Raw genomic sequence first — 25,710 nt, forward strand, 5'->3', positions numbered from 1 at the left:
TTCTTTAATAGCTAAAGGAACATGCTGACCCAACCTCTCCCTTCGAGAGGGTGCCGACTCTTCCCTCGCAATCGGCAATGGCCGCTTACCTGAACTGGACGCTGTCTCTGCGACTAAAACCGTCCCCTGTGGCTTCTCTACGGCCGCAGCCGGCGTGGATACCTTCGCTGCTTCACGAGTTTCCCGCAGTTGCTTCATTAACACCTGCGCGTCGACAGCCGTGGCGCCCTCGCTACTTTTACCCAACCACGCTGCTACTTGTGCTGCCAGCTCGGGCGGCATATCTTCCCCGGACACGGGGGTGACCACCACGGGAATCGGATTCCCTTCCTCCGGCACAGGAGTGGGTGCTTCGAGTGGGACACTGGGACCCGGGGTATCTCCCCCAGCTGCTCCTCTCCTGGGCCTCTTGCCTTTTCCTCCCGGGGCCGTTCCCTCCAAAGGACGTTTCGGGCCCCCTTCCTCATTTTTATCCATCCGCCTCTTTAGGTCGGCCATCTCCTTCATGAGAACACGCAGCATCTGTTCGGTAGTCATTCGCTTTCCCGCCTTCTTCGGCATTCTCCGACAGAGTATCTGTAAAACAAACGAGAAAGATTACAACGCTCAAAAATGGCCCTTCGTTCCGTCTCGAGCTCACGTGCAGCGAGGAGGTGCAGCTTCAGAGCACAGGAACAAGAGGATGCTTTCTGGTCTTGTTCCTCCTTTTATCCGTCTTCAGGGCGGGCGTAAACCCGCCCCTGCCTGCCCCAAGGGCGTGGCCAGCCGCGTCAGTGTCTAGGCCAACCCACTCTAGGGCGGGAAAAGGCGCGCCCCGGCTACGCCGCTTCGGGCATACCAGCCGAGACTCGCCTCCCGCCCAAGATGGCTTCCCGGGGGGATCGTGGTACTCTGCCATACGTTCGGGGGGACCGATTGGTCGCCCCTTGCCATTCTCCCCTCTGATGGTGAATCAGATGGACAAGTCACAGTTTGGTTGCTTTAATCATCTTTCTTCTGGAATCCTCCAGAAATTTCATGTCATCATAGTATCTACTCTGTTGAGCCTCGAGTTCCTTGTCTGCTCTCTTTCGCTTTACTTCATTCTTTACTTATACACATCCGTACAACTTAATAGTCACAATCAGGAATAATCCACAAAAAACAATTATCAATATGTCGGTCGGAAAGGCTCCGAACGGTATTCGGATTCCTCAAATCCGATTCTGAACCTAATTTTATGACCAAATCGGATACACTTCTGACTGAGCGATTATGATCCAAGGAAACCGTTAGGGCTATCAATTCGGTACTTATTGGCATTTTGGACAGCCCAAGTCGTTCGGACCCTAATTGTACAGCTCTATGGACACGGTTTCTGACCGAGCGATTACGATGGGCAATTCTGACAGCCATTCAGAATCGGACTGTCTGACATGAAACGGCTGTCAGAAACTGACTTTTGGGGTCCCCTTCATCTGTAGGCCTCTGATTGGGGTACATGGGGGTACCCCAGGGACCCCTCTTTCTAACCATGCACAGTGTGGCAGGCACCATGAGGCGCTCGCCACAGGTTGCAAGGTTTTCCCAATCACCTTTTTTTTCAATGGGAGCCTGTGGTCTTGTTCGGAATACAATCTCCCATTGAAGTCAATGTGAGTTTGACCGATCGATGTTCGGAAGCATCGTAATCGGTCGGTCGGACTTGCAGCACTTGATTCGGTTGGAAATGGACTGACATCATAGTCGGCCCCTAAGTATTCAAGGATGCTTTCAACGAGTCCACTTCCAAGGTTTCCAAATGATCTAGCAAAAAGCAGAAAATCCATTCCCTATTGCTTCACCTGTTGCTGTCAACACTTTAAAATCTTTCTTTAGGTCAGTAATGCTGCCAAAGTATTTCTTCAGATCTTTACTTTTGTCTGGAATGTGTAGGTACAACATTGTTGAACTTTTAACATCCAGCAGACTCTGCCCACTTTTTCAAGAAGGACATCTAAAGCAAGTCAATTTTGCAAAACCATGGATCTGATCGCAACCATTTCTCCATCTTTAAATAAGAATTCTTCAGCCAAACTACTAGATAGTTTATCAACTATAGTAGAAAGCTTTCTAATCTTGTGTGAGTTCAGTATCACTCCTACAGATGGAATCAAAGCACCAGACATGTCTGATACAAAATCACTAGTTTTAGCACCTATTTTTGTTCTCCCATGTTGTACCCTTGTTAGATCATCAATTTGTCCCATGTGATACATTTGAGGCAAAACTATCCCCATAGAACATGTTCCATACCATCTCTTGAATAACCTGTAGAATACATTTTTCTACAAATGTATTAAACTCCAGAAAAAAACAGGATCTCTTCCATCCAAATATAATCCCCAATTTCCTCTAACTTCAAATGTAGGATCACATTCACTGGTTCTTATAATATTTGTATCAGTTGTGAATTTTTTAATGTGAATGCATAATTTTACTCCACTCTAAAGCTAATGGTGCCAAGTTTCTTTGTATGTATGTATTCACTTTTTTCTGTAGTTCAGGGTGGTACTTTGAATGATTCGCTTTAGCCAACATGACTCTTCTTCTATCTTCTACTTAATCTGTAAAACATTTTTTTACATCCATTATCATGCAAGTTAAGTTGTGACTTTGTGCGTAAGCTGGGTCCTGTGTCATGGTAGGTCTAAGGAAATGCCCCATTAACTCAGCATTTATGGCATCAGGTTGTCTATTCAACTGCTTCAGCACAGGAACTTCTTAAAGAACCAAGTCATACTTCAAGTAATAGTATTGAAAATGACCTTTCCATAGAAAAAGCTCATCAATAAACTACAGGTAACTCCATACGTCAAAGGGATATGGCGATAAGTAATTCCTTCAGCAACTGAGAAATTGCATGCATACGTAGGAGTCCCTAGCATTCATTGTGCCAACATATTCATAAAACAGTTTAGAATAAACATTCAGTGAGTAATCTCCTCTAGAACCATCTAGATGTAACTCTTTCTTATTTATTTTGGGCAAGCTTTTATCAATAGGAAAGGGCACTTGCAGACATGTGCAATCTTAGGCTCTTTTATCTGTAAGTGATGGGTTAAATTGAAAATGATAAGCAAAACATCCAGCACTATTGTTGCAACAGTAAACAATCCTGCATATATGTGTTTATGTCTTAGAGATTTTGTGTTAGGCTTCATGCCTTCTTTAGTGACAGATCGTTAGCTAGAAAAGTTGCAGTACAGCTTTTTCTGTTAGTTTCCACTTGCACAAACAGCAAAGCAAAGTTCAAATGTTGTTTCCAATCCAATGTTAAGTTGTCTCTAGTAAATGTGCAGTTCAAACTAGCTAATGATCACTTCCATAATAAATTGACTCAGTCTATTTAGTGACAATACGAATTCAAAACTCAGTTCAGCCACAAAGGTCAGTTAAAGGAGGTTCAGCTTGATGCAAATTGTTATTGCAAAAGGTTTTAATGCTCGCTCCCAATCAATGACTGCTCAGTAAGTCCATTTAGGTGAAGAGTACCTTTGACAGAGTACCCTGGCTCTTTGTAATCTCCTTACGGTTGGCCTTCTTCATCACTGTCCCTTTGTCCTGCTCCCTCAGTATCCTCAGAGATAGTGTGTGATTTGTGCACTTCAGACAATCAATGTCTTACTCTCCCTAGTCTCCTTGGCCACCTGTCTATGGGTAAAACTCACATTACAACTGCACTAGCCTCTTTGCCAGGGTCTGAATCTGGAGCATTCAACGCCATTCTATGAGAACCTTCTGTACCGACTTTAACTTTTGATTTTCTCAGAACCCCTTCAGGTTAAATAAGTGAAGTCCCAACATCTTGCTGGTCCCCAACAGCCTGACTAAACTTTCTTCGGTCTCACTGTAACCGCTAGCACATCAGGAACAGGTGCTGTTATACCATCAAGGGGACATGAGACCCTGCGAGTATGTCCCGCATGTACCCAACTAGGGAGACCTCTAGACTTCACAGCTATCATAGTGACCAGAATCGCCGGGTATGGCCCACACCACCTTGGCTCCAAGCACGATTTGCATACATGCTTATTCCTCTTTACCCAGTCACCGGGACTGAGGTCATGACACTGCTCCAGTTGAGGTGGGGTTGTAGTCTCTCCAACCTGGTAAAACACAGAACGTACTGCATCATCCAGACCTTTTCAATAATCAAGAATCATGTCATCTGTAACGTTCACAAGCATACTTGCAGGCACAGCTGAGAGTCTCTTGGCCCTCCCCATGATGCTCTCATGGGAAGATAATACCGTCCTCCTATTTGGAGTACTGTGTAAACTCATTAGTACAAGGGGCAAAGCATCAAGCCATTTCAGAGATGTTGAAGCACACACTTTAGCAAACCTGGATTTCAAAGTGCCATTTACTTCCTCTACCAATTTCAGATACCTCTGGTTGATAACTGCAGTGGAGTCTCTGTTCAACTTGTAGTGCTGCACAGAACATCTTCTGAACCTCATTGTTAAAGTGAGTTCCTCAGTCTGATTCCAAAGAGTTGGGAAACCGAAATGTGGTATTTGTTGGAAATGGCCTTTTTTGCAGGGTTATCCCCAAACTTTTTTGCTTCTTCCTCCTTTGTTTTTCCTGACCTGTGGTTGTTGGCTATATGACTCTGGGCACTTTACCGCTGCTGATCAGTGCTAAAGTGCATATGCTCTCCATGTAAATTGTTATTGTGATTGGTTACCAATGATTGGCTTATTTGTTTTACCAGTAGGTCCCTAGTAAAGTGCTGGGCTGGTGATTCAAATGCTACTAATGATCCTGCAGCACTGATTGTGCCCCCCACATGGGTAGCCCTAAAATGGTGTCTCAGGCCTGCCACTGCAGTGCCTGTGCGCAGTTTGTCAAATGCCATGTTGTCCTGGCCAGTGTACACACTTGCCAGGCCTAACCCTTCACTTTTCTTACACATTGGACACCCCTATGGTAGGTCAAAGGAACCCCCCCCCCCCTGGGGAAGGGTGCAGTGTATGTGAAAGGTAGGACATGTACTAGTGGGGGTAACATGTCCTGATAGTGAAATACTGCAAATTTAATTTTTCACTATTGAAAGGCTACCTTGCCCATAGGATAGAATGGGGAATGCTGTGTAACATGTTTACCTTCATATCTTCCCAAAGCAGCAAGTTAGAAATTTGGAATCTGGTATCCCTGAACTCACAATTTAATGCACATCTTTTTGGGAGGATGGTTTATAAATTCAGTGTTTGGAAATAGCACTTTTAGGAAGTGGCTATTTTCTTGTTCAAACTTTCTGTGTGCCTCTGCCTGTTTGTAAGTTGACTGTCTGGTTTGTGATTGACAGGGGCTGGGGTGGCTCCAGGAGGCGGGATGAGTCAGCACTAGGCTCAATAGACCCTACTGCATTTAGAGTGGTGGGAGGAGTAGCACCTGGGTCTGAATAGGGCTGTGCCTGCCTTTGATAATGCTGGCTCCACCGCCTGCAGTGCGTCTGATGGCCCTGGCCCACCCTCACATAGGAAGAAGATGTGCACTGACAGAGGCCACCCAGAACTGGTTTGGACTGGGTCCAGGACCCCTCACACATGAAGAACCAACACGTTTGGGGTATAAATATCTGAGTTGAAACCCCTAAACTTTAGGAAACTTCATGATCAAGAAGGAATCCTTGCCAAAGAAGAATGGCTGAAGAAGACTGAGGAAAAGTGCTGCCATTGCTGTGTGTCTGGGAGTTGACCTGCAGCTGCTGTTGTTTCTGAGGAAGAGGACTAAGGGCATTTCTGCTGTGTGTTGTGTCCCCCTTGTTTGAAGAGGAGCTGTGCTTTGGGATTTGTCCCCTCAGAAATGTAACTATCTCCAAGGGCCTGAGAAGAGCTGGTCTCCTATTGAAACCTCAGGGATACAAAAGTTTGTGTGTCCCCACACCTAGTCTGTGGCCTCGTGAACTCTACACTGCCTGCCCATGCTTTATTGCCTCGGTGTGCTTGTCAGCACACAGCATGTGCTCATTGCAAGGTCTGTCTTGCCCCTAGCGTGAATCCTTCAAGGGATCATCTTAGCACCCGTAGAGTGCGTACCAGTGCACTACCCAAGACCTTCTAAAAGCTGTCAAAATCACAGCCACCTGCCCAGGAGTGAAAGCGCTGTCTGTCCCTAATCACCTCTGCCGGCCCGGGAGCAGAGAAAACACTTTGCCTGCATTCACCGCCGCTGGCCCATAGTCTGTTGTTATTAAAAGACCTTTATTCTTCATATAGCATGGTACGCATTACAGATCTCACAGTTTCACGCACAATTGGACATAGCAATATTGTTAAGCGACATAGTATGAACACGTTGGACACAGCCATTTAGCCGGCATCCCGGAGGCCCGGCGGCATCCAGTGAAGCAGATATACAAAGCTAATAGCGGCTAGCCATAACATTGCAGGAGTATGATTAGCACTGTATGTGGTTAAGATCTCATGTCGCTCCCAACTTACATATGCCTCGGCAGTGCTCGTGAGTCGCATGTCCGTGGTCCTGTCTGCTTGTGTATCTAAAATCTTTTGAGTAGAAAAAGGCAATAAACAAACTACCCCAACCAACCCTCGCCCTCCCCCAAGCGCCAGCAACCATGCGTCTAGTGATGTGCGCAAGATGTGCTATCGGTCAGTACATACCGAGCTACCTACGGAACTCTACTGTGGCGACCCCGATCCGGGTCCTATGCTAATCGGGAGCAACGCTAGGGGAGCTATCACTGGGTTACCCTCGTCCCCACCCAAGACCCCACGTTCACTGTTCCTCCTGTTCCTCTGGGAATTCCGGGGGGTCCAGTACCCCGGCACTATCCAGGTCTTCCACCTCGCTTTGTTGTATGTATGCCTGATATTAACCCCAGAAATTTTTGGGCCTGCTCCTGGGTGGTAGTAGCTCACTGTAGTGTTCGGACTGCGTGCAACAATAAAGTAAGTCGCCAGCCCATCTCTTCTTTGTGGGAAGCGGGCCCCGCATCCAGCATATGGCCACCACTCTTCTGGCTATCAGTAGGGCCATATCCACTAGGTGCCGCTGGGATAATGGAAGTGGTTTCGAGAAGCCTAGGAGCGCGAGGTCCTGTCTAACAGTCAGCTCTGAGCCCAGAATCGAACTAAGTTCTGAAAAAACGTCCACCCAGAATTACTGGATTCCCGGACAGTACCATGCCATGTGGATAAAATCTGCAAACTGCGCGTGACACCTCTCACACTCCGCCGTCTGTCTGAGCCCGTAACGGTGCAGCCTCTCCGGGGTATAGTATACCCGTTGTAGAAACTTAAAGTGCACCAGTCTATGCCTTCCATTGAGTGCGATTTGTCTGGTGCTGGAGCAGCAGTAGTGCCACATGACGTCATCAATTGGAAGCTGCAAATCCTTTTGCCATTCCTCTCTAGCTTTCGAGTACTGGGGCTGCTGATGCGCCACTCCCAATTTGTTTAATGTGGAGACTAGTTTGCTGGATGACGTGGAGTTAATCACATACGTGAGTTCAGGGACCTCCGGCGGCTCCGCCATCTCAAGGCCCAACAAATCCTTTAACGCGCTCCGTACCCTGTAGAACTGGAAGCGCTGTAGTAGCGTAGCCTTCGGGTGAGTGGCAAAGAGCTGCTCCCAGGTCCCGGCGACTCCCTCGGCAAACAGGTCTCCCATTTTAGTGATTCCCAGTGCATGCAGTGCCTCCGTTACTCCCTTTTCCCTTAGCGGGCCCAGCCAGAGGGCCCAGTCTATCAGCATCTGAGGCGAGTACAGTAAGCTACAGTCTCGCGCCCGAGTCAGCGCGTGCCACGCATGGTTGGTAGATTTAAGAGAGTCTAGTTGACCAATAGCTCGATCTACCGGGAGACAGATGGTGGCTGGAAGGGGAAGAGGCTCCGCAAACTAGCGTTCCAAAGTCACATGAGGTATGCGTGGGTCCCCATGAATCCAAGAGTGTAAATGGGCTGCCTGCGCTATACGGTAATATCTTTCCATGTCGGGCGCTCCCAGACCCCCCATTTCATAAGGGAGCAGTAGTGTCCTCCACTTAACTCTAGGCTGTTTACCCCCCCATGCCAGCTTGATGAGCACTTGCGTTAGCTGTTGAAAGAACGCCTTTGAGAGCACCACCGGTATATTGTTGAAGAGGAAGAGGAACCTAGGCAGTAGCACCATTTTCATGATGGCTATTCTGCCCATTAGGGACAGCGGGAGCTTGCACCATGCGTCCACGTCCTCAACCAGTTTTGCGTATGCTACTCCATAATTTTCCCTGATTAGAACATCTGGATCAGTGTGAAGATGTATGCCCAGGTATCTAACCGAGTCGGTGGTCCATTTCAGGGGGTATTCCATGGCAAAGGGCTGGGTCGCGGGGGTTAGCGGGAAGGCGATTGACTTGTCCCAATTCACTCTGAGCCCCGAGAGGGCACCAAATCGTACAACCTCTCGCAAAACGGCCGTTGGCCCGTAGTCTGTTGATGTCAGCACCGAGCCGCACTGGGATTGGTGCCAACATTGAGGGCTACCTGGCAACAAGGAGGCTCGTCCCGACGAAACCGCACTACGCCCCGAGAGGTGTGAGGTGTCCCCTAGCAACCAGGGCTTCCCCTCGCTTCTCGACGAAAGTGGAGCTGCGCCCGAGGCTGGGGAGCATTACAAAGGAAGAAGCTGCCTCCTAGACGATCGCAACATGGACTGCCCAGCCTGTCCTGCTCTCAGGTAAATGGCTCCGATACACAACTGGAGCCTGTGCCCAAAGCTGTTATTCATGAGCGCGCTGCCGGCAGGCCGTGTTTTGGTGGGCTAAACACTGAGTTGACTGGCGCACACTCACGCATTGAGGAGGGGTGATTTACAGGAGTGAAACCGAACTGAGAAGGGCAGCACATTCTGTGCTACGAGTACAGTTGGGGCATCGTTGCTAAGTTCACCATTTGACTTTCCCTATGCTACAAACAAGAGTCTAACAGCCATACTGACTCAACAATTACCCCTACTTTTACAAGTACATTTAATTTTACAAAAGCATCCTAAAGAACACTTCTTGAGAAAAAGGATTGATTATGTACGTGGGCCTCATGTCGTTTTGTTCTTGCCTAATCAGATAAAAAGATTTATATTTTTATAAATAGCTTGTGTGGCGTCCATTGTGGTGTTGGTACAAATACTTTACACATTGCCTTGGGGATAAGCCTGTCTGCACGTGCCAAGCTACCAAGGGGGTGAGCAGGGGTTATCAACAGTGTGTTTCCCTCTTACCCTGACTAGAAGTAAGGGTCTTTATTTGGACAAAGGTACTTACCTCTGCCACTAGAGACCCCCAGATCTAACAGGTATCAAATGACTGATGAGGGGTAATACCCCAAAACTGGTCCCAGGATTCTTGGTTTCCACTCCGGGGAGGACCTGGCCTGACAGTTCAGGCTGGACTCTTCCCAGAGAGAGCAGAGTCAAGGCTTGTTTGCCTATGGCTGGGTCTAAACTGGAATGGCGTGGCGAGCAAAATATTAATGGATAAAACCCATTTCGGTGACTGGGGGTGAATGACAATGTTCATCATTCTGTCCACCACCTTTTTGTGTTTCCTTTTCATCCTAAGTGGGAAGAGTATGCCAAGACGTGTGTCCCATGCTCACTACGCTGCTATTTTCAAGCTAGCCTGCCTCATGAGCAGCGGTACCCCGAAATCAGTCCCAGGATGCTGATTTATGGCCCAGGGAGGACCTGGCCTGGCAATTCAGGCTGGACTATTCCCATGGAAAGCAGGGTCAAGGATGATTTGCATATGGCTGCATCTAAACAGGAATGGTGTGGTGAGAAAATTAAAAATGGATTAAACCCAGATCTGAGACTGGGAGTGGATGTTTGACAATGTTCAGCATTCCGTCCATCATCTTATCGTGTGCCATGATAATTTCTTGCCATTGGAGGCAAAAAGCTATCTGGCAGTACAGTTTTTCCATCTACTGAAACCAAAATATCATCTTCAGCTCTTTTGAAACAACCTGCTCTGACCCAACCTTGCTGTTCCTATAATCTATTGGCTTCCTCCCAAGTATCAACGGTAGAGAACAACAGGTTGCAATTTGTCACATCTGAATTTTCATTAGTGTGTTTTCCATTAAAGGTGTACAAATTCAGTGCACAGTACCTTGCGGACTCTTCATCATATCTGTTGCACACAGTTGCTTAATCATTGCCTTGCCTATAAGAGGCACAATTCACCACTGCAATTTGGGCAGGCAGTTGCAGCAACTAAAGCAAGTTGTTCACGCTTTCCCCATTATGGATTGGTGACCCTGAAGAGGTCATGAATCCACAGATGGACCACAATTGTCCAAGATCATGCACCACACCAAATCCGTACTGACTATTGGTGAAAATTATCACTCTCAGCTATTCTGAAACACAGCATGCCCTAGCAACAGCAATAATTTTTGCCACTTGTGTTGAAAATACTCCTTGAAATCAGGAAAATTCAACCACACCTGAGACAGTACAGTACAGCCTGCATAGGTAGCTCTGGGGTTTCCTTCATGATCTTGAAGGCAAGAGCCATCAACAAACAGCACACAATCTGATTCAGGTAGTGGCACATCTTGTATGTCAGGTCTGGGTTTGGTACATAATTCAGTAACATCAAGACAATCATGTTCAACAGCTCCTTCAACTACTTACATTTTTTAGTAAGGGGCAGTAATGTGGCAGGGTTCAGGACAGTACACCTTCTCAATGTAAGGTTCTCAGCACCAAGAATATCTGATAAGTCGACTGTTGGTGATGAACTGTTTTCGAGTACGAGTTAACAGCACTTCAATCGGGTGGGGGATAAAAAAAGTTGAGGGGTGAGCCATAGCAATGCTTTCACACTGCTCAATGCTAACACTAGTTAAGGCAACTGCCTTAAGGAAGCCAGTCAAAGTTGCAGCTACAAGGTCAAGTGTGGCAGAAAAATAGGGCACTAGTCTGCAAGCATTGCCGTGCATCTGGGTTAGTACTGAAAGAGAACAGCCCTCTCTCTCACTGCAAAACCAAGCAAAACATTTATTATAAACTGGCATTCCCGGTGCTGGGGCGCGGCAGAGACATTCTCTCAGCTTTAAGAAGGCCTGCATGCAGCTGTCATCTCATGGGACCAGATCTGGCACATTTTCGTGTGTCAGCCTTTGTAAAGGCTTGGCCATCAGGGAAAAATGTGAAATCCACTGTCGCCTGTAGCCCACTATTCCCAAGAAAATTCTGATCTCTCTCTCTGTTGTTGGCGGATTCATTTTCAGAATCACAGAGATTCTATCTTGTGATACCTTCTTTGTTCGTTTCTCAATGTGATGTTTGATGACTTCTTCCTTACAGAACTGAAATTTGGTGGGGGATACCTTATGTCCATTCTCAACTAAGTGGTTTAAGAGCGCAACTGTGTCTCATTTGCAAGCCTTCTGCATATTTGACACCACCAATAGGTCGTCAATATATTGGAACCGGATTGAGTGATTGGACATCACTAAAGACTTTAGATTCTTTTTGCGTATCTCAGTAAAGATAGATGGACTCTCCGTATATCCTTGTGGGACTTGGCACCATGTCAAAACACAGCTGCTGTAACAGAAAGTGAAAAGGAAATGGCTATCATTGTGCAATGGTAAGCAGAAGAAGCCTTAGCATAAATCAATGACAGAGAATCACTCGACCTCACATGGAATTTGAAACAAAATCACAGCTGGAAATGGTACCACAGGACTACAAGGAACAACAATTTAGTTAACCTTTTGCAGGTCTTTGATGATGCAGTACTTGTCATTGGGTTCCTGCAAACCCATGATGGGTGAGTTACATGGACTCTCCATAATCTCTCTCAGAATGTCTTGCTCAATCATTGTGTCTTCACAGGAGAAATCCCAGCAACAGTTTAGGTGTCAAATTATATTGTGGGATTCTAGGGGACTCAGCATTTGACTTCACTGTAATACGGACTGGTCCAACACCTTTGATAAGTCAAATGACTTTACCAAATATTTCCCAGACTCCAGTGGCCACATTATAGAAGTGTCTTGGGGATGCCCATTTCACTAGCTTTGCGTTACCCGGGGCACTTTGGTATTACAGAAGGGTTCGGGGGCACTTGTCCGTCCCCATCTGTAATACCGAAAGCACAGGTGCACATACAACATCAACGCTTCCACAAGAGGGTGTTCCCTCATTTAATATGGGGCATGGCCCCATGCAAATGAGGGAATCCCCTTGCCTCAGCATCATATCACAGATGCGGGTGCAGAGGCTAAGAAGCTCTCAGGAGACACAGTGTAAGTGCACCCCTGATTGCAGCCCTCTGGTGGATGGAAAGGGGGTCTCATGGACCCTTCCAGACATCCCTTTGGAGGCGGATGCTGCCACTTACTGCAACTGCCTGCAAGGGGATCTCTAATCTCCTTTGAAAGTGCAGGCAGGTTGCCGCCTGCACTGTGAAAACATGGAGCGGCTTCAAAGCAGCTGCTCCATTTTACACGTAAATGCGCTGCCACAAGGGAAGTACCCTGGGGGCAGCGCATTCATTCTAATAGAGTACATTTTCCTTGTGTAATACGTCCCCAGGTAGCATGGTGTCTCTCAATTCTGGGGGCAAAGCGTCAGCATTGGGAACATTCCAAATTCATCTGACAATTTGGAAGGCAACATCCTAATCATGCGTTCAAATCTTTATGCCACTTGTGGTGCAATAAATGGAACAATTTAGCTTTCAGAAGAGATCTCATTCAAGCAGATTTACAGGACTTGAATCACACATCACAAATCAATGGTTGTCCTCAAAGGATCCTATCATGACATGTACCACTTCTGAAACTGGACTAGTTATTTGCTTATTTGTAACTCGTACAACTTGGATTCTTTCTCCTGAGAGGGGTGGGTTGAGAACCTCTGCTGTTATCACAGTGGAGTGGGTACCACCAATATAGATGAGGAATGAAACAAGATTTCCATTTACCTCACCATTCACATATGGGCCACTCTGGTCTTCCTCTAAGGTTGCACCAAGTCCACAATCCTCCTTTGCTTTCAGGTCCCATCATTGTGACTAGTTTGAGCTAAGTTCATCATCGGTATGAATCAGGGAGTGCTGTTGAGAAGTACAGTGATCCACAATGGGATTAGTGCTTCCATTGGGAATTTAATTTGCATTGTATCTCTGGTCATCAACATTTTATTGTGGCATTGGGGCTTGTGGAACCTGCATTACTTGGGCTTGAGGTACGATATGATTTTAAATTCTCCGTCTCTGCATCTGCTGTGTCTGAACCATGTTATTTCCCTGTAGTTGCACAAATCCACCATTCTGAACTTGATTCCCATTAACCATGTTACCAGCATTAAAGCGACACTTGTGCTTCCAATGCCCTATGCCCTAGCCTGCCTCAAACATGGCATGGGTTGGTTTTCTTCAAAGTCTGCACATTAACTGCTGTGCAAGGATCAATCAGAACACCATATCCGTTACCTTGTGGTTGGAACCCTTGCTGCTAAAATCTTTGCTGTTTAAACTAATTACCACCTCACATCACTGAAGCTCCTTGCTTATCTATTCCCTCATGGGGCCAGTATTCCCAACAAATTGTGGTTTATGATCTCTATGTGCAGCTTTCATTTGAGCTATCATCAATTTTTATCTTCAGTTTCTTGTGTTCCATCTCTTATTCAGTACCTCAATACTTTGCGTATTATAGAATGTCATCAATGAGCTTACTCTGCCAACAAATCAAATGCTGTTGAATCATGGTACTAACTTTGGGCTTCAATCCATGCTCGAACTTGTAAACAAAATGTCCCTTATTTTTCCCGCAATGGTCTCTGTCCAACTAAATAGTTTAAATGCCTAGAACAATCTCTCACAATAAACATGTATTGACCCATTAAACTCTTGGGTCGGTCTATAAATCTTTACCCAGTTGATCTTGTTAGAAGTGGTTTTCACCATAAGAAATGTAATCAACTGGTCATATTTTTTCATTACAAATGCTGACGGCTCATGTGATTGAGAATCTCTCATCAGCTCTTCCTCGGGCAAAACACTGCAACTTTGCATTCAATCCACAAATCACTTGGAACCATCATTTAAAAAAAAATATCCAAATCTTTCTAAAATACTTTAGAAATTTTCACAAATTGATCAACCCGTCTGTAGCATTTCACTAGATTCTCTCTCAATTTCGGGAAATCATTTATGAATAAATTGAGATCAGCCTTACTCCATAGTACAAGAACATACCCTCCACCAGGCACTTCTCTCATGCGAAACATTTTTATGTCCTCCTTTTGTTATGTTATGTTATGACATATTTATAGAGCGCAAAGCTTCTCAAAAAGAATGTCCCAGTGCTAGCAGACCAGAGCGGATGAAATCCAAGTGGGGCATCTCTAGACTAGGAGGGGGTTATTGCAAGAATAACAACATTTTGAGTTGCTTCCTAAAAAGCCAAATGTCAGACGATTCCCTTAATGTGGGCGGAAGTTTGTTCCATAATTGAGTTACTTGAACTTGAAAGGTCCGACCACCTTTGCGAGTTCGTGCAAATTTGGGTACACTCATCAGATGAAGATTGGATGATCTTAGGACTCTCCCAGGTATATAGAACCTTACTCTGCTCTTGATATAGTGAGCACCAGAGCCGTGCAAGGCTTTAAAGGCCAATGTCAGGGCCTTAAACTGAATTCTGTGGCGAATGGGAAGCCAGTGCAAATTCCTCAGATGGGAAGAAATGTGAGCCTGGCGGCCTAAGCTAAGGATGGCTCTAGCTGCCGCATTTTGCACCACCTGGAGTTTATCTAACAGGTATTCCGGGAGACCCAGATAGAGGACATTCGCGTAGTCCAGTCGTGATGTAATTAGAGCCTGGACTACAGTCCTTCTATGGTTAAGTGACAGTAGAGGTAAACATTTACGGATGGTCTTCAGAGTTCCATAGCAGGTCCCTGCCACTGATTGAACCTGCTTCTTCATATCCAGGGAGTCATCCATTTGTACCCCGAGGTTTCTGGCTACTCTCACCGAATACTGGGGAGCGGACATATCGGATGGCCACCACTGCCTCCATTCATCGGGATTAAAAGCCCCAAAGAGAATCACCTCTGATTTTGCTGAATTGCATTGCAGCTGAATAAGGCTGAACCAGGAAAAGATTTTCTTCAGGCAGTTATTTTTTTTTTCACCGTCAAAAACTTCTCCTTTTGTACAGGTGATTAATAGCTGTGTGTTGTCAGCATAAGATATAATCTTGGCTCCCGCCTCTTCCGCCAGAGGAGCAACGGGGGTCATGTAAACATTAAACAGAAGAGGACTCAGCATGGATCCCTGAGGTACCCCTACTTTCATGGGAGGCATACAGGAGGAAAAAGGCGGGATCCATACTTCCTGCCTTCTGTTCTCCAGAAAGGAGGAGAACCATTTCAACACTGTGCCCCCCTCTCCGCAATCCCTTAATCTCTGAACGGAGTCTCTCATGGGGCATGGTGTCAGATGCGGCTGACAGATCCAGCAGTATTAAAATCGCTCTTCCGCCAGAGTCAAGAGTCTCTTTGATGGAGTCTGGGATTTCAAGGAGAGCCGTTTCGGTGATAAAGTTAGTGCGGAAACCCGATTGGCTCATATGAAAAAGATTATTCGATTCAATATAGTTGGTGGTGACTTGGTTCACATATTTTTCAAATGATTTTGCAAAGAAAGGCAGCAGTGAGATTGGTCTGTAGTTGGAGGCATCTAGTGGGTCTGCTGAAGTTTTTTTCAACAGTGGTATAATTTTGGCCTGTTTCCAAGTAGAAGGAACCTTATCACTGCTTAAAGACACATTAAGCACTCTATTAACCTCTGTAATAATAAAGTCTGCCACTTTTATCAAAGTTTTGGCAGGACAGGGGTCTGAAGGGGAGCCTGTTTTTAAACTTTTCATAATCAATAGAGATTGTTCCAGAGTGATTGGAGGAAACTGAAGGAAGGAGGAGTTGCATACTGATGTAGTATCCAAACATTGAGGATTGGTCAGTGTGCTGGGGGGTGAGTTTAAAAGAGTTTGGATGTCAGCTATTTTTTTATTGAAATATGAGGCTAGTTGTTGGGTCCAGACTTCCGATACATCGCCTTTGGAGGTGATTGCCATGGGCGACGTGAACTGTTGTTCAATTTTAAAAATGTCTTTGCTCTTATTGGCTGATTCCTCAATCTGTGCTGCAAAGAACTTCTTTTTTTCCTCTAAAATTTTGCTATGATATAGTTTTAATTCTTTTTTATATAGTGTCTTGCAATTAAGACTAAAATTTACAAGCGCTTTGCATTTACGCAAATTTTCATTATACCAAGGGGCAGATTTATTCATCGTCTGTTGCGGACGTAGTTATTCCGGCGCTAGAAGCTCTGCGCCTTGTTTTATCCAGTTTTCTAGGTTCACTGCATCCTCCTCTACCTCATTACTTTTGGAGAGGGGTAGTGCTGATAGTATTGTGTTCAGTGTTCCAGGCAGGATTTTATGGAAGGGTCTTGATTTCAGCGGGGGATGATTGATAAGGGTTCGTCCAACTTTCCTGATTTTGTCAATTTTCAAACTTATTAGCAAATAATCGCTCCATACTAGAGGAATTGGTTCATCCTTTTGGATCGGAGTGTTAGAGAAGACTTGGTCCAGTAAGTGACCCTTTTCGTGTGTACAGCCTTTCGTACAATCAGTCCGGAGGAGACTAAACGAGCTATCTTGGCAACAAAATCGGGATCACCATTTGACCCGTGCCCTATTGGACTCCGGCATCTCATTGCAGAAATTGTCAACCCAGAAATAAATGACATCGTCAATAGATCACTGTCCACGGCTAACGTCCCCTCAGAGTGGAAATTGGCAGCAGTGAAACCTTTGCAAAAAAAACAGCTCCCTGACCCCACTATACTATCAAATCTACGTCCCATTTCACTACTCCCGGCACTGTGTAAAATCACAGAGTCGATAGTAAAAAAACAGCTTACGCGCTTTCTGGAAGATAGTGAAGCATGGCACCCCTACCAAGCAGGTTTCAGGACTCAACATTCCACGGAATCAGCTCTCCTGTTCACCACTGAAACTATCCGCTCAGCCCTAGACCAAGGTAAGAAGGCCGTCCTGATATTATTTGATCTGTTGGCGGCCTTCGACACGGTCTCACATGTTATCTTAATAGACCGGCTAATAACATCTGGCATCACAGGCACAGCCCTGGAGTGGATAAAGAACTTTCTAAGTGACAGGAGACAAGTGGTGACCTTGGGGGATTTCCGTTCCAGTGAGAAATCACTGTCGACAGTAGTACCTCAAGGTTCCAGCTTGAGTCCGACATTATTTAATGTCTACACCGCACCCCTGATAAAGTTAATATCGTCATTTGGCATAGATGTAATAGCATATGCCGACAATACACAACTTATCCTGGTAATGGATAAAGATAACCAGGTCTGGGAGGAAAAACTCAAATGTTGCCTAACGGCCACGTTTGATTGGATGTGGAGAAACCATCTAAAATGCAACACAGGCAAAACTGAGATCATGCCTATAGGTCCAAAAAACGATTTCATTCCCAGACTATGGTGGCCCGAGAAGGCAGAAATACCACCTCACACCACCTCCTCGGCCCGTAACCTTGGGGTACACTTTGACGCCGACTTATCCTTTAAACACCAGGCGTCAAAAGTGGCAGGCACCTGTTTTGGGGTGATTAAGGGGCTCAGGAAGTTCTTTGACCTGCTGCCCTTTGAAGCGAGGAAAACAGTTACGGTTGCATTAGTTACATCACGCATTGATTACTGCAACAGCCTGTATGCTGGTAGCAATAAGGTGGTTACCCATAAACTCTAGATGGTACAGCATGCAGCAGCATGGCTGGTTTTAAAATGGCCAAGAAAATCCTCAGCAACCAAAGCCCTTTTGTATTGCACTGGCTGCCCATAACAAAAAGGGTCCTGTACAAAGTGCTGATAATTACCTTCCGAGCTGTCCACGACCTAGGCCCTCTATACCTAAGGAAAAAATACGTAAGATACTGTCCAACTCGAGCACTACGATCCTCAAATGCCAACCTACTGACCGTCCCAGGGTTTAGACTTAAAACCCGTGGGGGCAAATCCCTGGCGGTACTAGGTGCAAAAGCATGGAATGCACTCCCCCCACACTTAAGGGCACTGGACAAGGAATCAGAAATCCGTAAACAATTAAAAACTTGGATTTACAACCTTCCAGACATAACTGCCAGAGCACTAGTGTGATTCCGGTCCTGGTCACTCCAAGCAGTAAGACAACTTTGACATCAGGTTGACCTCACATTGGCGCCGAGATGCTCCCTGGAGCGATTGTAGCGCGGTATAAATGGGCAATTACATTACATTACATTACATGAAAGGTAGCATATTCAGAGGCGCTAAAGCCTCATATAGTAACTGACCTTCCGAATTCTCGGGTTTGTCCATGTGGATGTTAAAGTCTCCTAGGGCTAGGCAGTGATTGAATCTGAGTGCAAGAGGTGACAATACATCCACCAGTCCTTTTCGGAAAGAACCTGCATACCCCGGGGGTCTATAAATCAGAGCTCCTGCCAGCCAGAGACTGATGGGCAGATATAATACAATGAAAGCCCATAATTTCCGCCCCTAGAATTTCATCTATCGGAATAAGTTTAGCAGAGATATGTTTTTTGGTGATCATAGCGATGCCCCCGCCCTTCCCCGTTGTGCGGTCCTTCCTTCCAATGGAATAGCCTGGAGGAATAGCGATTGCCAGAGTAGGGTTACAGCTTTCTGAGAACCAAGTTTCTGTAAAAACATTATATCTGGGTTGGATTCTAAAATCAGGTCAGAGATGTGTTGGGCGTTTCTATTGAGGGAGCGGACGTTGAGTAGAAAAATTCTAATGCTCTCCAATCTCCCTCCATCCCTGTATTTCCTCTTTACGGTAGGTTCGTACTCCCCAACCCTAAAAATGGGGCAAGTCTTACTGCAACTGATGATCTTGTTGTCTCTGTCAAGGTCTATACAGTTACCACAGTTATCTAGCGGCTGATGCCTTCTGAGTTCTATTCCGTCATACCTAATTACTTTCGGATTCGAACCGGAAGCATTTCCCGCCTCTTCCGCCTCCGGGACGCTGACGGGCGCAGACAGGCTTGCCTTTGGCTTTCCTTTGGCGCGCCCGCTGAGTGGTCTAGAACACATCCGGTTTTAAGGGGGGTCAGGCCGCTCGAACTCTGACCTCCCGCTGGAAGTGGGCGTATCCTCCCTCCACTTAAACGACAATGTCGCGGTGGACCGGGGAGGATAGGCGAGTAGGCTATCTGTGTCTGCGGCAGACAGAGGCATGTGCACCCTAACTTTGTTTTGTTCCTTTTTCTTTGACTATCCATCTTCCCATTTATCTAATGCACTCTCTCAATTTTGTAATGTAGCAAATTAACTCACTAATCAGTGCTCTTCATCCTGGAGGACACCTGCTTACAGCATCCTTGTCGGTGAAGCATAACCTGTAATGTTTCTGCAAAAGTTTGGACCTCTGCACATCAACTCCATGTCTCTGGGCTAATTCAATCAGTCTCTCTTGAGCCTGTCCTGCACGTCTGGTAATGTCTTTACATAAGAACAGTAGTTCTTCAGCCTGGAATGTATTCAGTCTTGACATGTAAAGAGTGCCAATTATCATTTCTTCTAATTCTACCTTTTATTTAGCCACATCCACTGATCTTTCTCTCTCAAGAACTTGTGCATTTGTTCTATTCGATCCAGGATTTCCGCTAGTTTCTGGGGTATGTATAACTTTGAGCCAGTCATTAAGTTCTTGGGCTGTAAGACCTGTTTGCTCTTTTGGAGTAAGAAGAATTATTTCTCCACTACAGGTACCACTACTTTGACCAGAGGGTGAGTTCAAAAGAAACATGTCAGAAGTCGGCGTTCTCATAGGCATTTCTGTCATATGGATAATGTAATTCATCATTGGTGGGGCATTTGGGTAGGGCATGAAAAATAGTGATGATCTCTGAGGAAACCTCCAGCTCAGGTAAAATCTTGTCTGATCTAATATATGGTCTGCACTCACAGCAAAGGGAGCATTCCCTTGAGTCAGACCTCTAGGAGTTTGAGAGATAGGTCTTATTGTCTGGTCCTCTAAGTTGTTACTGCTATTAGCCATGACATCATTACATTAGGAACAACCAAAGTATGGGTATTATTTCCTGCTAGTCCAAACTTCTACAAAGAAACTCTAGGACCAATAGTGCCAGGATCAGTCAATACATCTGGGGCATTTAGCGTTTGTGAAGTTCAAGGAGTTGTCACTCCTGAAGATTCCTCTGTAGGATCAGGATTCATCGTTAATGATACAGTAGGCCAATCAAAAATTCTAGCCATGGGCACATTTGGAGTGTCATTGTCATGGCAATTTAACAGTAACTCAGTTAGAAAGTCATCATTTATGTTCCAATCACTATCCACAGCTGCATTCTCTATGTCATCTGTCTCTTTATTCTTTTTCTTCTCATTTTGTTTACCATTATGTCAGTTCTCCAAGCTTTTTGTTCTGCATCTCATCTACCATCCTCAAACGTGCATTTGACTTTCCCTTGATATCTGTCTTTCTGTCTTAAATAAGCCACATGTTGCCAGGCATTAACTGCTTTGAATTGTATAGGTCTAGGAGGCCACTTCATGTCATACAGGGTCCTCCTTAAATTCTCAATAATTCTCAAATTAAATACCCCATAATGAGGAAATTGAACTGCACCATTTACTCTAAGTAATTCTCTGCCATTGCTTGAGCCAAAGACGCATGAAAACCCTCTTCTACAGCCATAATTTGACCTGACGTACTTTCACGTGATGCCTCTATTCCCTTACCTAACCTAAAGTGCATCCATGCCGGCCGAAGGAAACTGAGTAATTTACTCGAGCTCTTGAAAGAAATCGGGACGCCATAGGATTGAAGTACGTTTTGTGCGCGATACTTCCGTACTGATTAAGATATTGTGTGCAACGTATAGTCCTGAGGATGGTCTTGGTGTGAATTTTGCGATAAAGACCGAAACGTCAACGCCCCTATATCGTTTGGTTTGCAATCACCAATAACAGGATTTGTACAAATTATTGATTAATCAGCTGACTGATGTTTCAGGAGCACTTTATGTATATATATGTCTGATACATATTGTACCAACGGTATAATGCACTACAAAAAGATGTATTGAAGATGGTAGTGTTTTCTGTTGCCTTGTTTTTGTAATGATTTTTGTAATAACTCTTGACATACATTGTCTAAAGTGTGATATAAATTTGAACAAGAGATACCGTGCTTCTTATGTTCCTTTCAATCAATGGTTCATATATATGATTTGATGAAAAACGAATAATTGTGTGAAATAATTCCTCAAGGTGCATTTTTCTAATAAGTTTATATTACCCAGTTCCTTGGGGACTATTGGGTTGCCCTCTTCTAGTGAATCTATTCCCTTACTGGCAGGTACAGTCACATCTTTCCTTACCATACAATGAACTGCTTTAAAGAATTTCATTTCTCAATCAATAATATGCCATTTTTACAGATGACTCTCTGTTGAAACCAGGATATGATTTTTCACCCACAATTCTCAGTTTAGCAATCACAACCAATGCCAGGGCGGCTCTCTATGATGTATTAGACCAATACCAGCATGGCGCTACACCAACCGACCTATGTCAATGCGGCACACTGTGCTGTCAGTCATACTCCTTGCAGCAGCTCTCCATCCTTTACAATTTCTCTTGAGCATATCTCTATCCAATTCAGGCTAACCAATGCAATCTATTTCCACACTTGACTTTCTCCACTTCTCTAAACAAATGAAAAATTATCCCTACAGACAGGATAAAAATTCAGAACCATTCTAACATTCCCTCCAAGTGAAATCTCGACCAGTGGGATCTCACTTGCATTGAAACATTAGGAGAACAGGAGGTAGCATTAACAGTTAATACAGTTTTATTAACAGTGCAACCTATTTGGCTACACACTGAGGACCGTAAATCTGTAGCTAAGTTTAAAATGTTAATTGCTAGTTAAAAATCAAATTCAAATAAACAAATCTTGGCACCATGCTGTAGAGGTACAGAATAACAACTGAGATACCCAAGCGGTGGAAGAAATTCAGACAGACAAGAAGTTTGCAACTGCTATGCAGAACAACAACATTAGAATTTGATGCTCAGAGAATAATCTAAAGTTTTCTCCCCTATACATCAGTAATCTAGAACTCAGATTCCAGAGGACGGTTTGGGGAAAAATGGTTCTAGCAATCAAGGAAACTTCCTAAAGGAAGTCAGTTCATGACAAAAGAAATAAAAATAGCAAAGCCTTTGCATTTCAGAAGGTCAGTCTAGAGCCTTCTATGGGTCAAGTGTGTCAGCCTAAACCACACTTACGCAAAATCATGAAAAGCATTGGGCATAAAACCTCTAAAAGTTGAATAAGCTATTAATGTCTCAAGGAAGGAGTACATCAAGAAAAGTCTGCAGAGGATTCTTATCAGCATCCGGGAAGAGATCTGGAAGGGATAGTAAAGTTCAAGGGGAACACATATTATATCACGTAAAGTCCATTGGGTGACACCCCCACGATCACACCATCAGGGGTCCATTGTAATCCCCAAATCATTGCATTGCAGTCTGCAACATGTCCAGTTTATCCCACACTGTGCATGGGAACAGCATATTTCTCCCAAACACACATATGTTGCAACTTTTCAGCAATATTTTATTTGTTTAGCGCTCTATTTCTCTGTGTACCTTGTGTCAAGATCCTTTTGTCAGACTTCTATTCCACCTATTTCTAGTACAGTAATGTATCTGCTCTAAACTAACAAAGCATGTGAATACCTGCAAAAAAGGCTGAGTTAACTGAAAAATAAAATCAGCTTAATGCAGCATGGTGAAATACAGGACTTCTCATGTTAAGATTAGCATTAATGTTAATGGTACACATTTAATATACATATGCCCATTTAAACACAAATGAATACACATGTCTATTGTATCAAGTTTCATACTACGTGTAATATTCAATAAATCATCATTATACTCAATAATAACTATTACTGAGAACTACATTAAAATCAAATATATGGAATATTAATGCACACATTACTTAAATTGATCATCGTTTCTAGCAAGATTGCATTCTGCATATCTAAGGAAGTATTTAATCACAGTGTAAATGTGTTACATGTTATTCATGGGAAGTAGCACACACATTTAGAAAGTCACATTTAATCTCTATGGTGAATACATGTTCTACTAAATTAGGATGATTCTTCAGTAACAACGCTTAATTAAAGTAAAATATTTGTGCAAGCAAGTTCGCTAATCCTACAGTGAAGACACTTTTTTATTTATGTCAAGTGCAACACTTACTTTAATTTGTTAAACCACACATGAATCATTTGCTAAGTGCACTTCCATACCATGTGTTTCTCACGTGTCTGTGACATTCTTGACGTGTAAAGGGAGGGCAATCTTTGTGATACACCATACCACAGATAAAATTGACAACAGATAAAATCGACAGGGTCATCTGCAAAGAGTAATGCTGAAAAGTGTGTGCATATGCGCGTGTGTGTGTGTGTAGGAGGTTTCTGTGTATTTATCCATCTTTGTTCAAAATGTTAAATATTACTTTGCATGTTTGTATATACTGGAGATACACACACATACATACATATAAAGTCACATTAAAACATTTTGAATAAACATGTAAACTAGCCTCAAATCATCACTACTTTGCAGTGAAAAGTAGTGGGGGGAAAAGTAACAGCTTTGGTAGTGATTCCCAAAAGGGGCCAAATGAATACATCTGGTACGCAGGCCCAACTGCCTACTCCCCCTCCCGCGAGACACTATGCAAAATAATGGGGCTGCCCTGCTGAAAGTAGCGAAGGTTGTCTGAAACACAGAAATGCAACAGATATTCATGCACCTTTGGTAGCATGACGGGCACCTCGAGGGTGGGGGAGACCTGAAGGGTGGAGGGTCTCGTGCTTCTAATACTACAAGAAAACAGTTCTCGAATAGCCTGGATAGCACTGGGTGTGACAAGTGCTATTCCTGCTTGACTGTTAGTACGCCAACCTTAACAAAAGCCACCACCATCATTCAATTGTACCCTGTGAAAGTCAAAGGAATACTGGGTCGTATTTATGCATTTCATTTTACAGCCCCTAAGAAGAAATTCTGTGGTCAGCAAAAGTGTTACGTGATCTTTAGTTTTGGCCATGCAGTTTGTTAAAGATGCAGGTATTTAAAGCCCGGAGCTTCAGTTGCACAGATAACAGGGGAGAGTGCTTCCCTCACTCATCCACCTTACCAGCCTTTACAGGACTTAAAGATGGATAAACCATGCAGCTCAGTCGTTTTAGAGAAGATAACATTGTCTATCCTGTCATGCTGACTGGCAGCAGGGCAGTCAGGGCATCTTCTGATAAGTTTATTGTATATTCCCTCTAAATTGCCCTGTTAGTTAACAACGATTTGCTATAGTCCTTCCGACAAATGGTGTGATTACGAGTCTGGCCATCTTGCGACCGCCAGATTTGCCGTGGCAAAGGAGTGGCGGTCCACCTATTTGCCGATTACAACTTTGTAACTCGTATCAGTGGTGGACTGCATGCTGTGCCAGAGAATAGTTGTTCCCTGAAGGTGGCAGTCACCCACTCAGCATATTTTGAGTTCCTGGTCCACCAGCCTTGGCGTAGTCCTGCCATGAAAAGGCTGGTGGTGCAAGAACAAAGGGCCCACATGTCCTCCCCACCATGGGTATAGATTCAGGAAGTCATAACATGTGCCCCACATCTATATCCCCCCTAGTTCCAGCATGGCATGGACATCACTGTCCATGCCATGCTGGAACTTTTTGGCTGTTCCATTGTAGTGCCTGTTTTCAGGGCATCGCCATGGGAAAGGCCAAAGGACCACCAACCGTATTACGAGTTGTGTTTTTAGAACTTGTAATATGGCCAGTGGTCCTTGCACGGGTTTGACGCAGCAGAGGCGGCATTAAACACCAAAGTCATAATCAGGCCCTCAAATTTTTTATGTCTTTTATTCACTGTACTTCTTTTTGAAAATGACTTCAATAGTAACCACAGTCCTGTGACCAGACCAGAGCAATTCCAAGTTACTCACCATCAATCTTTGTGCTCATGTAAAGCCAACTGAGCAGGTACCACTTTGACTGAAGAGGCATCCACCCAGTCTGTGGCAGCAATGGATAGACTTGCACAAGGGCATTTTGTACAAGGGCTGCTTTTAGAGCTGAATGGGCTGTCTGTCCTATCATCCTGGAATTACTTGTTTACAGCCACGTCCTGCAATGGTAGAGTGGCCTCCCAGCTCAGAAATCCGGAAAGAAGCAGCACTCTTTGCAGCACTCTTTTGAGGTGGAACAACAAACTGCAGTCCAGTAGTGCACAGCGCAGATGTAAATTTTAAACACATGGCATATTTGTTAATTTTACTTTCTGAGACCAACTGCAATGATTTGGAGGCATTTGGAGGCAATGGCCCAAGACGTTTTTTTTGTGTGTAGCGTGATCGATGGCCTCTGCGGGTGGCAGCAGAACCCTGGTTACAGCACTAAAAATAATCAGCCAGAAAGAGCAGGGGATGAAATGGGGAAATAATGATCAGAAGGGTGGATGCAAGTAGGCAACATTTTCTTT

This window comes from Lissotriton vulgaris, chromosome 4_1 (genome assembly GCF_964263255.1).
Source record: "Lissotriton vulgaris chromosome 4_1, aLisVul1.2, whole genome shotgun sequence".
NCBI lineage: Eukaryota > Metazoa > Chordata > Amphibia > Caudata > Salamandridae > Lissotriton > Lissotriton vulgaris.